At 37.7% G+C, this 12,871-nt stretch overlaps 1 long non-coding RNA gene across 1 annotated transcript in view; it reads right to left on the bottom strand.

Moving 5' to 3' along the window:
- Positions 1 to 4,991: 4,991 nt before the first annotated feature.
- The window catches only part of LOC139183923 (uncharacterized), an 863,152-nt gene continuing 855,272 nt past the window's right edge, over positions 4,992 to 12,871 (bottom strand). Inside the window, exon 4 of the long non-coding RNA XR_011567418.1 lies at positions 4,992 to 5,273. This is a non-coding gene — a long non-coding RNA (uncharacterized lncRNA). The remainder of the gene's footprint in view (positions 5,274 to 12,871) is intronic.

The raw sequence follows: 12,871 nt of genomic DNA, 5'->3' as shown, positions 1-12,871 counted from the left end.
TAAAAAGCTACTTCGTAAGAAGATTCTTACTGTTACTACTATAGTACTAATAATTGGGACTCCCCAGAGAAGCAGAGATATTTAGAAGAGAAAAACCATTTCAACTGGCCATGTTTGTAGCAAAGGTAATAGGAAGTCACTAATGAGTTTTAGTAATTTATTTGTATTGATTGCATATTCTGCATGTGCATGAAATGCAGCACTAAATACACTGTGTTTCCCACCTTCAAGATCATGATCCCAAGGAGCAGAGGTAAGTGTGTCACATGGCCTATGTCCTACAGGACTCACACTTTTATTTAGGAAGATCACCCAGGCAACACTTCACTTACAAAATCTATCATTTCCACCAATAGCCAGGACTGTGATGTGTTCTAATAGCAAATATTCCAGAGAGATCACTTAATGGCTGGAGCTAAACCTCTGTAGATTTATAGTTTTTTATTTGAGGCAGGGACAGGAACTTGGGTGAAAGAAGAACAAAAAGATGCTACTTTCTGCTTGAAGAGGAACAGATATCAGGACTTGATGACAAGAGACCATCAGCTAGGACTCTCCATGGCAGTGCCTGGGCAGTGAACGCCAAAGCAAAGATGACTGATACCCAATTTAAGTCTGTCTTTCTGTTTAATTCTCTCTGGCACCCTCAGATAGTGAATCAAGTTTGCAAAGCAGTGCAGAGTAGGGTCTGCTTTGTCTTAGCTAGGTTTAGGGGAGGAAAGGGTGGAGCTGTGAACACATTTGAGGGTAAAGTGAGTGCAGAGAGCAGAGCAGCTAGAGGTGGTCAAGCATCTTCTAGGAACTGCCCAGCTAGGATATGGGCGCCATCCCAGGAATGTATTTTCTCAAGGTCATATAATAATCAAGGAGCAAAACTAATTCATACCTAGATCTGCCTTAACTTTTAATCATTATGATGTACAAACTTTAGCAGTACAAACAATTTATGAATTTTTGCAGTTTTCTCATGAGAGAAAATTAAACACCATTTATTCCCAAGACAATCCTAAATTGGCCATTGAGTAGGTCAATCCCCAATTCATTTAATTCCTGCCTTCCACTTCAAAGTATAAAGACAAAGGTCATGTATCAAATCGCTGCAGAAGATGAGAGCCTGTGAACCCAATGCGTGACCAAGGCTGAGTTGCAGTTTCCTTCTTAGATATTATTAAATGGCTGCATGTATGCTTAGTCGCTCAGTCATGTGTGCCTCTTTGAGACCCTTTGGACTGTGGCCTGCTAGGCTCCTCTGTCCTTGGAATGTTTCAGGCAATGATACTGGAGTGGGTTGTCATTTCTTTCTCCAGGGGATTAAATGGCTACATGCTATTAAAATTTGCTATTTCCTATAATAACAGATCATTCATGATGCCTCTTGTATAAAGGATGTTAGCAGCAAATAGTAATTCCACAACTCCCAAGCAGTTCAACCGTCTAATGGTACATTTATGCAACTCTGATTAATGCTTTTATTTCAATGATCTTCAATAGTTTCAAGCAATCATTATTTACTAGGAACAATCTGAACAATGTATTTCTAAGGCAAATGTTTTCTGAAATAGAGCTTTCCTCCATTATCTCATGTATTAATGAATAGCACTTACAGAAAGGTATTGTTTAAATATCAACAAAAATACTGAGAGGTTACAGAGATTGTCCCAATTATGGTAAACATCAGATAAAGAGACTAATAAACAAATAGTGGGTTTAAAGGCCATGATAAATTAACAAGGTCTTTGGTGGGGGCGAGAATTATGAGAGAGAGGAAATGGGTCAGAGAGAGAGGGAAGGAAAAAGAGAGGAAGAGAGAATTAACCAGAGAATTCTAAAATAATGGGTTGCTTCCCTTTTCTACTTTACCCTTAACAAATGTCCATTCAGAATTCTTGCCTTTCTACATGTGGATAAAGACCTTTATGTTCTTTTCAAAACTTTTTATGTTTATCAGTTTTATTTTTCCCATTTAGCCAGATTTAAAGTTTGAAATCTTGCTTTGATTTCATTTTTGCTATACCCAAAGTGGCTGGATGTAATGTTAAAAAATACTATTTATTAGAGAAAAAAGCTAATTTAAAAAGCCAATGATAAGAATTATAATTACTTTTCACTAAGATATAATTACACATAGATAACTTCCCATTACAGAAATAGAGGAGAGGCGGGAAGAAAAAAAAAAAAAAAAACTCAATGCATCCAACAATTATTTTCTCAATGACTGTAGATACTCAGGTCCTTTGAGATTGTGTGAATCAGAACTTTCTTGGATTTGCAGATAATTCTGTAAGTATATATATATATATATATATATATATATATATATATCTCCTAAAATGAAAGTGCAAATAAAAGAGAGTCACAAATGCTGGGTTAAAAATTCTCATTCTCTCATTCTAGTGGGTATCTTTAGATTTAAGACTTTGCACTGTACCTCTCCTGGTCAGAGGGAGCATGTGTTTGTATCTGACCACTATATTCTTAGCTGCAAAGAGAAACATATGCTAAACTCTAATAGATATTGTTGGAGAATATTTAATATTTTGCTGATCGATAAAAGGTACTAATGTTCTAATAATTTATTGATATAGCTTGCATATTTTATCTATTTATGAAATACAATACTAATAGGCCATATTCCCTTGCCTGAAAAATCATACCAGCAAGGAATAGAGAAATATGTGTTTGTAAAACTATGTATGTTTACATTTATATTTATATAAAATGGCCTACATCCTACAACACTCATTTTGTGTGTGTGATTTTTTTTTCTTGAGTAGACTGAAATTTACACAGCAGGTGATGTGCAATTGATGGATGATTTCAAATTAAATGATCAAAATATATTTCCATTATTTTGTTACATAAAGTACACTCAAGCTATTGGCAAATATTTAATTTCCAAATCAATAAGCTTCTTTTTCAGACTTTTAAGTCCAATGGACTTTTAAGCTTATGGAATTCATGCTTACAAATGGAGGACTGACCTAAAAGGCTTATTTATGTTTCTGTTTTCCTCTCTTTCTTTCCCAAGTCAAATAATAGATATTTTAATTGAAAATACTGTTTACCTTAACAACCTAGATCTGACTACATATTCACTGCAACCTACTGCATGTGAGAAAGATTTCAGTCATAGGACCAAGGCAGAGTGGCTACTATCATCAGGTCAAACAATATTAATCTGCCATGAATTAAGGGAACATCAAAAATGATGACTGTTATTTTTTAAACAATCACAGCCCAAATGATAGCATTTGTTCTGAAATACATTTCTTCTACTTCCTAAAAAATTGATATATTTTAAAAGTATTAGTGTTGGAGTGACAAAGAATCACAAATGGATGAACCCTCAGAGATGATCTTCAAATATTTCAAGTGGTATAAAACCAGAAAAGTGAAAGTGAAGTCGCTCAGTCGTGTCTGACTCTTTGCGACCCCATGAACTGTAGCCTACCAGGCTCCTCTGTCCATAAAACCAGAAGAAAATGCATTTGTAAAGTTGTGGCCTTTAAAATTATCCTTTCATGATTGATGTGAAGTGTCTAAACATGTAACTTCACTTGAACAATTTTCTGATCACATTCAGCCACTAGCCTCAGCTCTTAGGGCAACTCATCTTTAAAATTAGGGCATCCTCTAAGATGATGAGCTAATGATGATTAGCATGACCATGTGAGGTATCTTAGGGACTGCTTTTGTAAACTTTGACTATGAAACGTTTCAAATATGTTGATAAAGAGAGTAATTAGAAGAATACCAATATATACACTTTCAACCACCCATCTCCAACCACCATCAGTTTTCTGCTTCATATCCTCCTCCAATCACCACTCTCTCCACTACACCCAGTGCATGTGCTTGCACACACACATACCCTTTTCGTTTGCTTCGTACTTGAGTACATGAAGGAAAATCTCAAGCATATTACTCCATCTTTAATTACTTTTGTGTTTATCTCTAAAGACCTAAACTAAGATATTTCTGCATCCAAGAAAATGAAAAATTTACAATAATCATATAATATCCAAAATATTTGAATTGTCTCCAAATGTCTTTTTCCAGATACTTTGAGGGTAACAGAAATTACACTCATAGAGGAAGAAGTGAAATTGAGCTGAAGCTTTTATATTTTAAACAAGTTTGAAGCTATTCAATATATTGCCACCAAGTCATCTTATATGAGAAACAGCGCTGAGGATCCAGTGAAAATAAGGTAGAAATCACCCAGCACGTAATCTAAGAAGCCACAAAGTGCTGACTCAGTAAGTTCTGTTTAAATTTGGTCTTAGCTGTAGTCAAGATCCTTTGAATGTCTCACCCCAGGGAGCTTCACTTTCATTTTAAAAGTTGTTCAAATTCCCTCTTCCATTAGATCTCCTCACTTTCCATCTTCCCAGATTACAGGCCATAGTCAAGCATGATACTTCCTCTACATACATCCTTCTGTTCCATGATCTTCAACTTTAATGTAAAGCTTCACAAAATCACATCAGAATAAAATTCAATATTCTACCTACTCCACCGCTGCACCCATGAAGCTGACAGAGCCTAAAGGAAAGGTCATATTACTAATTGGTTTCACTTTAAATTCAAACTAGACAACTTCAAAGTGAGTCCTTAATGCTGTGAAGCAAACATCAGATGGGCTTTCCTGGTGGCTCGGTGGTAAAGAATTCTCCTGCTAGTGAAGGAGATGTGCAAGATAGATTCAATCTCTGGGTCAGGAAGATTCTCTGGAGAAGGAAATGGCAACCCACTCCAGTATTCTTGCCTGGGAAATCCCATGGACAGAGGAACCAGAAAGGCTACAGTCCATGCAGTCACCAAGAGTTGGACATGACTTAGTGACTCAACAACCACAAAAATGTCAGATAACTTCTCAACCTGCTCACTCTATTTCTCTTATTTACAACTATTGTCCACCTTCATTCCTTAAACCCCTATCATCTCCTCCCATATATCTTCACTTTCCACTGGTGACCTTGCCCCAAATTTCACGAACCAAGTTAGAGTAACATGAAGAGGACTTCTCCAAACTACCACCACCACATCCACCTATACTGGGATGTGCACATTGTTACTCTACATTCTCTCATTGTTTCTTTCCTCTCCAATCACTTAACATTACAGAACTCCAGGACCCAGTCTTTGAAACTAGCTACCTTCATTCTTTTGGTGATCTCTTCCATCCTCTTTGTTTTCAAAAGTATCAACATGCCAATTCCTTGATTCACAGCTCCAACCGGGACCTCTCCCCAGATTTCAGCATCAGCCACCTATAAAGACAAATCAACACCAAAGCTGAACTTCTGATCTTACACCAAAAACTGTTCTCCTAATGTCCATCGCTAGCTCAGCAGGTGTCATCCTTTCAGCTGTTTATACAATTCTTCCCTTGTCCTTCTCTCTCATCCCATATGATCCAATCCGTCAGAAGATCTCATTGTCTTTAACTTCAAAATGCATGCAGAATTCAACAGCTTCAGAGCCCCACTCTCAGGTCCACTCTGCTCTGAATCAGCATATTCTCTTGTCTAGACACTTCATAAGCCTCCTTTTCTCCTCACCCTTTCTCCCCTCACCCATCCACCAGGAATCTATCACTTTTAAAACTTAAAAACATTTCACTGTTCAGTCCAAGTTTGCCAGAAAGTCCCCATATCCCTCAGATTAGAGGCCAAATAGACAAGAAAAAAATAGGTATTGAATAGGCTATGGGGGAAAAAAAGGAACACTTGAACACAGTTGATGGGAATGTAAATTGGTGCAGCCACTATGGAGAACAGTATAGCAGTCTCAAAATACTAAAATAGCCTTATCATATGATCCAGAATTCCACTTCTGGGCATATATCTGTGCAAAATCATAATTCAAAAACATACATGCATCCCAATATTCATAACAGTGCTATTTCAAAAGCCAGGATGTGGAAGCAACCTAAGTGTCCAAAAACAGAGGAATGGATAAAGATGACGTGTGCATGTATGTATACCTGTGTACATGTGTATCTAAGTATACACACAATGGAATGCACACTACACAGCTATAAATGATGAGAAAATCCTGCCATTTGAAACATCATGGATCGACCTAGATGGTATTATGTCAAGTGAAATTAGTCAGACCAAGAAAAACAAACGCTTGATTATTTCACTTCCAAAGTAGAATCTATATACAAAACATAAACAGAAATGGACTCACAGATACAAAGAACAAACAGGTGGTTGCCAGAAGGTAGGGTTTTAGGGGACTGACAAAATATGTGAAGGGGATTAAGAAGAACTTCTAACTATAAAACAAATACATCAGGGGAATGTATTCTACACAGAGGGAGTACACTCTTTAGTACTGTGACAACTTTGTATGGTGACAGATAGTAACTAGGGCTTCCTGGGTAGCTCAGCTGGTAAAGAATCTGCCTGCCATGCAGGACACCCTGGTCGAACTCCTGGGTCAGGAAGCTCCCCTGGAGAAGGAATAGGCTACCCACTCCAGTATTCTTGGGCTTCCCTGGTGGCTCAGTCTGTAAACCATCTTCCTGCAGTGCTGGGGACCTGGGTTCAATCCCTGGGTTGGGAAGATCCCCTGGAAGAGGGCATGGCAACCCACTCCAGTATTCTTGCCTAGAGAATCCTTCCCTATGGACAGAGGAGCCTGATGGGCTACAGTCCATGGGGTTGCAAAGAGTCGGACACAAAGAGTATGTAAGCACAGAGAGTAACAGGAATTATTGAAGTGATCATTTCATACTGAATAAAAATATCAAATCACTATGTTATACACCTAAACTAATATAATATTGCATGTTAATCATAACACAATAAAATTTTAATTTCTTTTTAAAATGGCAGACAGACATCAGAACTATCGATGATCTGCCCCAGTACCATTTATACGCTCATGAGTTGTGATCCTATTTGCTCACAATGGCCTCTTTCTTTTGGGACATGTCAAGCACACTTCTCACTTGAGGGCCTTTGCTTTAGATCTTTCTCTCCCAGGACTGATTTTCTCCCAGATTTCTTGCTAAGTAAACTCCTTCACTCTTCTTGGTTTTGTTTGTTTGTCTTTGTGGCCATGGAAAAGCTCTGCCTCAAGGCAACAAGCAATCCTCCCCATCAACCTCTTCAGGTTGGCAAATGGTCTCTGCTTGTCCTGAATGAACAGTTATCCAGGCTAAGGTGCCAGTAATATTGCTTTTCTTTCCCATTTGTCACTGTGAATATGCAGTTTTGGTGGCAACCATCATAACAGCCTTCATTTATTAGAGAAACTTGCACTTTGCATACATTATTCCTGATTCTGATAGCATTCCTATACGGTTTTAGTTTAAGTATTCTTTTTTTTTTTTTTTTTAGAGAGAGCTATCAGAAGAGAGAGACACATAAAGAGAAAATCACAGCTAATATCCCACAATATGGATAAAATAGTGAGTCATTTGTGTCTGGCTCTTTGCAACCCGTTGGACTGTATGTAGCTCACCAGGATCCTCTTTCTATGAGATTCTCCAGGCAAGAATACTGGAGTGGATAGCCATTCCCTTCTCTAGGGGATCTTCCTGGCCCAGGGATTGAACCCAGGTCTCTTGCATTGCAGGCAGATTATTTACTATCTGAGCCACCAGGAAATTTTTGCATTACCCCTTAATTATGAAATTATCTGTGATTATTTATTTCATTTTTTCTATTTCCTAGTTACTATATATTCCCAAATGTTTTTACAATTAGAAAAAATAAAATCTTAAAATTGTTGCTTAAATCAGTATAGAAAGTCCAGTCACCAGGACAACATACTCTAGATTCTAGCAGTTTCAATTATATTGATTAAAAATAGGTTCCAGTATACCTGCTGCCACAGGACTCCAACCATTCCCTTAGATTGTCTTAGAAACTTCTACATAATTGCCCAAATTTTCAACTACCAATTGGAGCTAATAATTGTAAGGATTTTCTCTGGAAGGGAAGGTTGCAAGCAGAGGTCGAGAGTCAGACTTCAGACACAATTTGTCACTGACTTTTTGGGTAAATCACGTAATCCTGTTAGGCCTCCTGTGTCTCATCTCAGAGAGTTAAGACAAGGTGATTCCCAGACTTCCTTCCAGCTCAAGTCCATGAAATAATAGTAGCTTTTTCTGCCCTATCCATGTTGTCCCAGGAGGTCACCAATGAGTAAATTACATTTGGGATGTGTTAAACCTCAGTTGTTCTGGTTGGAAGAGAGGCCAGTAACTAAAGGACAAGAAGGGCCAACTACACACATTCTGGCCATTCAGCAGTTATCTTTCCAGAAGCCTCATCCCCTGGCTTCTGGGCCCAAACAACACAATCTGCTTAGAGTTCTGCTGTCCTCACAAGGTATGGTTTATCATTGCTATAAATTTTTCAATTTATTTAAAATGAAAAAAAAAAACCACAGTTCATCCATTTCTCCCATCTCCCTCACCCCCATCCTCTGGCAACCACCAATCTATTCTCTTTATCTGTAAGCTTGTTTTTTGTTGTTTTAAATTCCAAATATAAGGGAGATCATATGGCATTTGTTTTTCTGTCTTATGGCTGAATTGTGTGTGTGTGTGTGTGTGTGTACACAAAAAGGGAGAGAGGGGATAGAGGGGAGAGAGAAGACCTTTCCCACTCCGCTAGCATTTTAAAATCCCCTTTCTGTGCTCCACATCTCTTTTCCTTCCACAGCGTAGTCTTATTATTGTTATTACACTCCCATTCCATAATATATACTCAAGAAGAGCAGAACCATTAATTTTTCCCAATAGTCACATTTCTACTATCTAGAACAGAACCTGGAATATATCAAGATCTCAACAAATATATTTGAATAAACTTTCAAATATTTATCTATTTGCTGTTTTATTTGTAATCTATTATGTAATCAAATTTTCTAAATGAGAACAAATATTTACACAAATAAACATACTAAGACTTTGCAATACCCACATTTGTTTTAGCGGTCAATACTGCCCTTTAATTGCTGGCAGAAACTCTCAATTTCCATAATAGAGTTAAAAAAAATAAAAAGACTTTAGATTTGTGAGTCAGTAGCTCATTACCTTAGGTATTAAAAGAGGACATAAATTGAAATTAAATAACTGCTATGTTTTCTAGTGTAAGAGCTTTCTCTAGTTGTTTTACTATAGAAGGTACTAAGAAATTTAAGAAAAACAAACAAAATTACATCTTATGTTTCTTATAAACACAGTGAGAAATCAGCAGAGAAGGCTTGAGCTGATGACTTAATGCACTCTTGGGTGTGACTTTTGACAATTAATAATCTTTAATTAATTTAGTCACTGTTTGTCCTTCAAGATAAAAATGGATATCTATTCATTCTTAGGCCATTATTTTATTTAACACGATGAACTTAAGTTGAAACTCTTCAGAGTGGCAAACTTTATTACAATTATATCCACTTTAAATTAATAACATCTCACACAAGGAGACTTGAAGATATGTAGAGGCCCCAAGCAATGAAATATCATGGCCTCATTATTCCCCCAATCTTATATTTAGTTCAAAATAGAAACCTATTAAGTTTAAATTAAGTATGAGAAATTTGAAATATTTTCATCATAATGGCTAATGTTTTTAAATTACATTGAAAAAATAGGTAATTTCACGTATCACAAAATTTTAGCACTGAATTGAAGAAGTTACCTCAAAAACTTGTAACCGAAACCCCAGATTTCAGTCTTATTTATCTCCTCTTATACAGTCAGCCTACTCCTCAGAGGATGGACAAGAGTTTTACGCATGCTTCTCAAGAGGTTATTGGCTTTCTTGGGAGAAACACACAAGGCTCTTCCATTTCAATTTCTTTTGGGCATATCCAGCCTCTCTCCCTACTCACACAGAGGTCAAACAAGACTTGCTCTCACACCAGCATGCACAATGAAGTGGTTCATGAGATATTTTTGCTCTGCACACCAATCTCCCCAGTTTGGGAAACCTGATGCTTTATACAGGAAAATTGATGTCCTCCCAAACCAAAGTTACCAAACATGCTACTGCTGCCGCTGTTGCTGCTGCTAAGTCATGTCAGTCGTGTCCGACTCTGTGCCACCCCATAGACGGCAGCCCACCAGGCACCCCGTCCCTGGGATTCTCCAGGCAAGAACACTGGAGTGGGTTGCCATTTCCTTCTCCAATGCATGAAAGTGAAAAGTGAAAGAGAAGTCACTCAGTCGTGTCCAACTCTTATCGACTACATGGACTGCAACCTACCAGGCTCCTCCATCCATGGGATTTTCCAGGCAAGAGTACTGGAGTGGGGTGCCATTTCTTTCTCCAATGCATAAAAGTGAAAAGTGAAAGTGAAGTCACTCAGTCGTGTCCGACTCTTAGCGGCCCAATGGACTGTAGCCTAGCAGGCTCCTCTGTCCATGGGATTTTCCAGGGAAGAGTATTGGAGTGGGGTGCCATTGCCTTCTCCAAAACATGCTACTAAACTTGAGTAAATTTCCTTTCAGCAGCAATCCTCTTTCCTTCCTCCAGAACAGCACCTTCCTTCTGAACTCGGGTAAAACACCTCTATTAGCAGCACATCATAGCCTTTGTTTGTAACACCTGGAGATTATAGTCAATTAGCTACCCACTGAATGCCAGGCAGGTCAGGTGTGTTTTATAACTTTAAGTTCCATGCCATGATGAAAAGTATATTTTTTCAGCTGACTGGAGCAAAACTGGAGGCTGATGAGGGAGAAAAAAGAAAAGAAAAAGACACTGTTTTTAATGGTTCCACTGTCCTGTAATAAGTAATGGCTGCAACTCTCCTGCATCCCCATAGTTGAAATGAAAACTAGTGGAGCACTCAGCTTCATTTCAACCTGATGTTCCAGAGGGTTTTAGGAAAAGGTATAATACACATTCTTATTTAAAGAATTTTTAAAGGCATGAAATATAATCTCTGAATTAACTTCAAAGAAACTGAATCCTGATACAGATAAGAGGCACCAAGCTTTAGCAGTCAGTTGGCTCTTTGAAGACCTTCTGCTGTATTTCATGTGCTGTACCCACCACTTTCCTACTTGGGGAAAGAGAAAAGGGGAAAATGATGAACATTTTCTACCTGCATTTTTACCTACAAGAACTAAGATGATGTCTAAGATATTCATGAAGATAATGAACTATTATTTAAGGTTGGTGAAACTTACTCAAATATCAAAGGACTCAGTGACACAAAAGAATGACTGAGGGTGTGTATTATCATACATTTTACTATTTTACCTCTATTACTCTGGCCCAAGCCTATTTTTTTTCCCTCTCTCATTAAATAAGAATCCAGCATCACTATTAAGCTTTAAAAAATTACTTTGTTGATTTCATAATAAGAGACTTTGGTTTCTTATTATGCCTTTCCGGTCTCTGTGATACTTAGACTAAAAAATTTATTGCTTCTTTGCATTTTCAGATCCTGGAAAAAAAATATATAAGGGCTTATGCAAATAAGATGGGGAAAAATGGTTTGTTGTTTGTAGGCCACACACAATCCATTGATTAAGCTACTTTATGTGATAAAGTAATTTTATGTCAAAATATTACCTTCAATGCAGCTGAAATTTAAGTATTTCCCTCACCTCCAAAATAATAGAATCAAATGGGAAAAGAATGCACACATATTTGTCCTTTAATTAAAAACACAATCAGAAACACAACTGCAGACTATCACCTATGAATTAAAATGCTAATTCTTTCAAAAGAAGAATATATTTGATGTCCCCCTTTGAAATATAAGAAATACACAACAAAGAAAGGAAGAGAAAAATGCCATAGGAAGTCAAACACACATTTGCAAAGCTAATTGAGCAAATGCACCACCATTTGACATTTTGCTGAAAGAAAAGCAGCCTTGCAGCCAGATAAAAGAACAATGCAAACAAAGCCAGAAAAATACACAGTCTAAATTGATCTGTTGAACCCCAAAGCACCAAGATAGCCTTGTACAAAGTGTGAAATTGAACTGTGAGCCACAGAGAAAATTTTTGTCCTAACACTTCCCAAGATCAGAGGGAATTGTAGGTGATCTTCCCTTCTTCTTTTATTTTCCTTTGTAAGAAACTAACCCATCTGAAGGACATGAGTCTTAAATCCGGAACCCTCATCAGAGTTCACAAATGAAACACACAAATGAGGATTAAGAAGATTTCCCACCAGGAACATTACAAAGGAGAGTTAGGAATGGGGTGTAATGGGGAAGTCCAAGAGCGAGTACAGACTTAATTACCTTTCCAGCCCATAATAATGCAGTGCACAAATTTGCTAGATTTGGCTTGTTTCTGAATCTAAAACTTTCGCCAAAATTTCACTTTCAAGGGAAACCGAGAAAATCAAATTCTTATTTTGTGTTTCTTATTAAGAACTGAGCCCCTCTGACATCTTTGCACAGCCCTGTTTCCACTCAACCCATTACTGAAATGAAAATGCTATGATTTACATCCTGATTCACACTGGCATGGAGCACATACTGCACTAGGAATGACAGAACCTCATGGAAAATAAAGAATTTCTTATAAGCTCGGCACGGGATGCCAAACAGCTGCCAATTGAGAGGGCCAATCATACTCCCCCTCTGCAAACATCCCCTTGGACCTCATCAAATTCCAAAAAAAAAACAAAACCCACACTGAATCTATAATAGATAGGAACCTGGCTTCAGGTGATACTGTTAACCTCCTAAGGTACTTATAAGACCTTTTCAATTTAACCCATATGTCCTGCAGGTTCTCTCCAGTATCATTGGAAAAATAATGGTTCTTTCCTTTAAAAATGTGGCCTTGGGCATGGACAGCTGCCTGGTGTGCTTACAAAGTTACCTGTCTGCTTTGATACTGGCTTCTTCTTTAATTGCAGTGGTGTTGTGGAGA

This window comes from Bos indicus, chromosome 7 (assembly GCF_029378745.1).
Source record: "Bos indicus isolate NIAB-ARS_2022 breed Sahiwal x Tharparkar chromosome 7, NIAB-ARS_B.indTharparkar_mat_pri_1.0, whole genome shotgun sequence".
NCBI classification, from domain to species: domain Eukaryota; kingdom Metazoa; phylum Chordata; class Mammalia; order Artiodactyla; family Bovidae; genus Bos; species Bos indicus.
The sequence above is the reverse complement of the archived record's forward strand: the minus strand, read 5'-3'. Positions and strand labels throughout refer to the sequence as shown.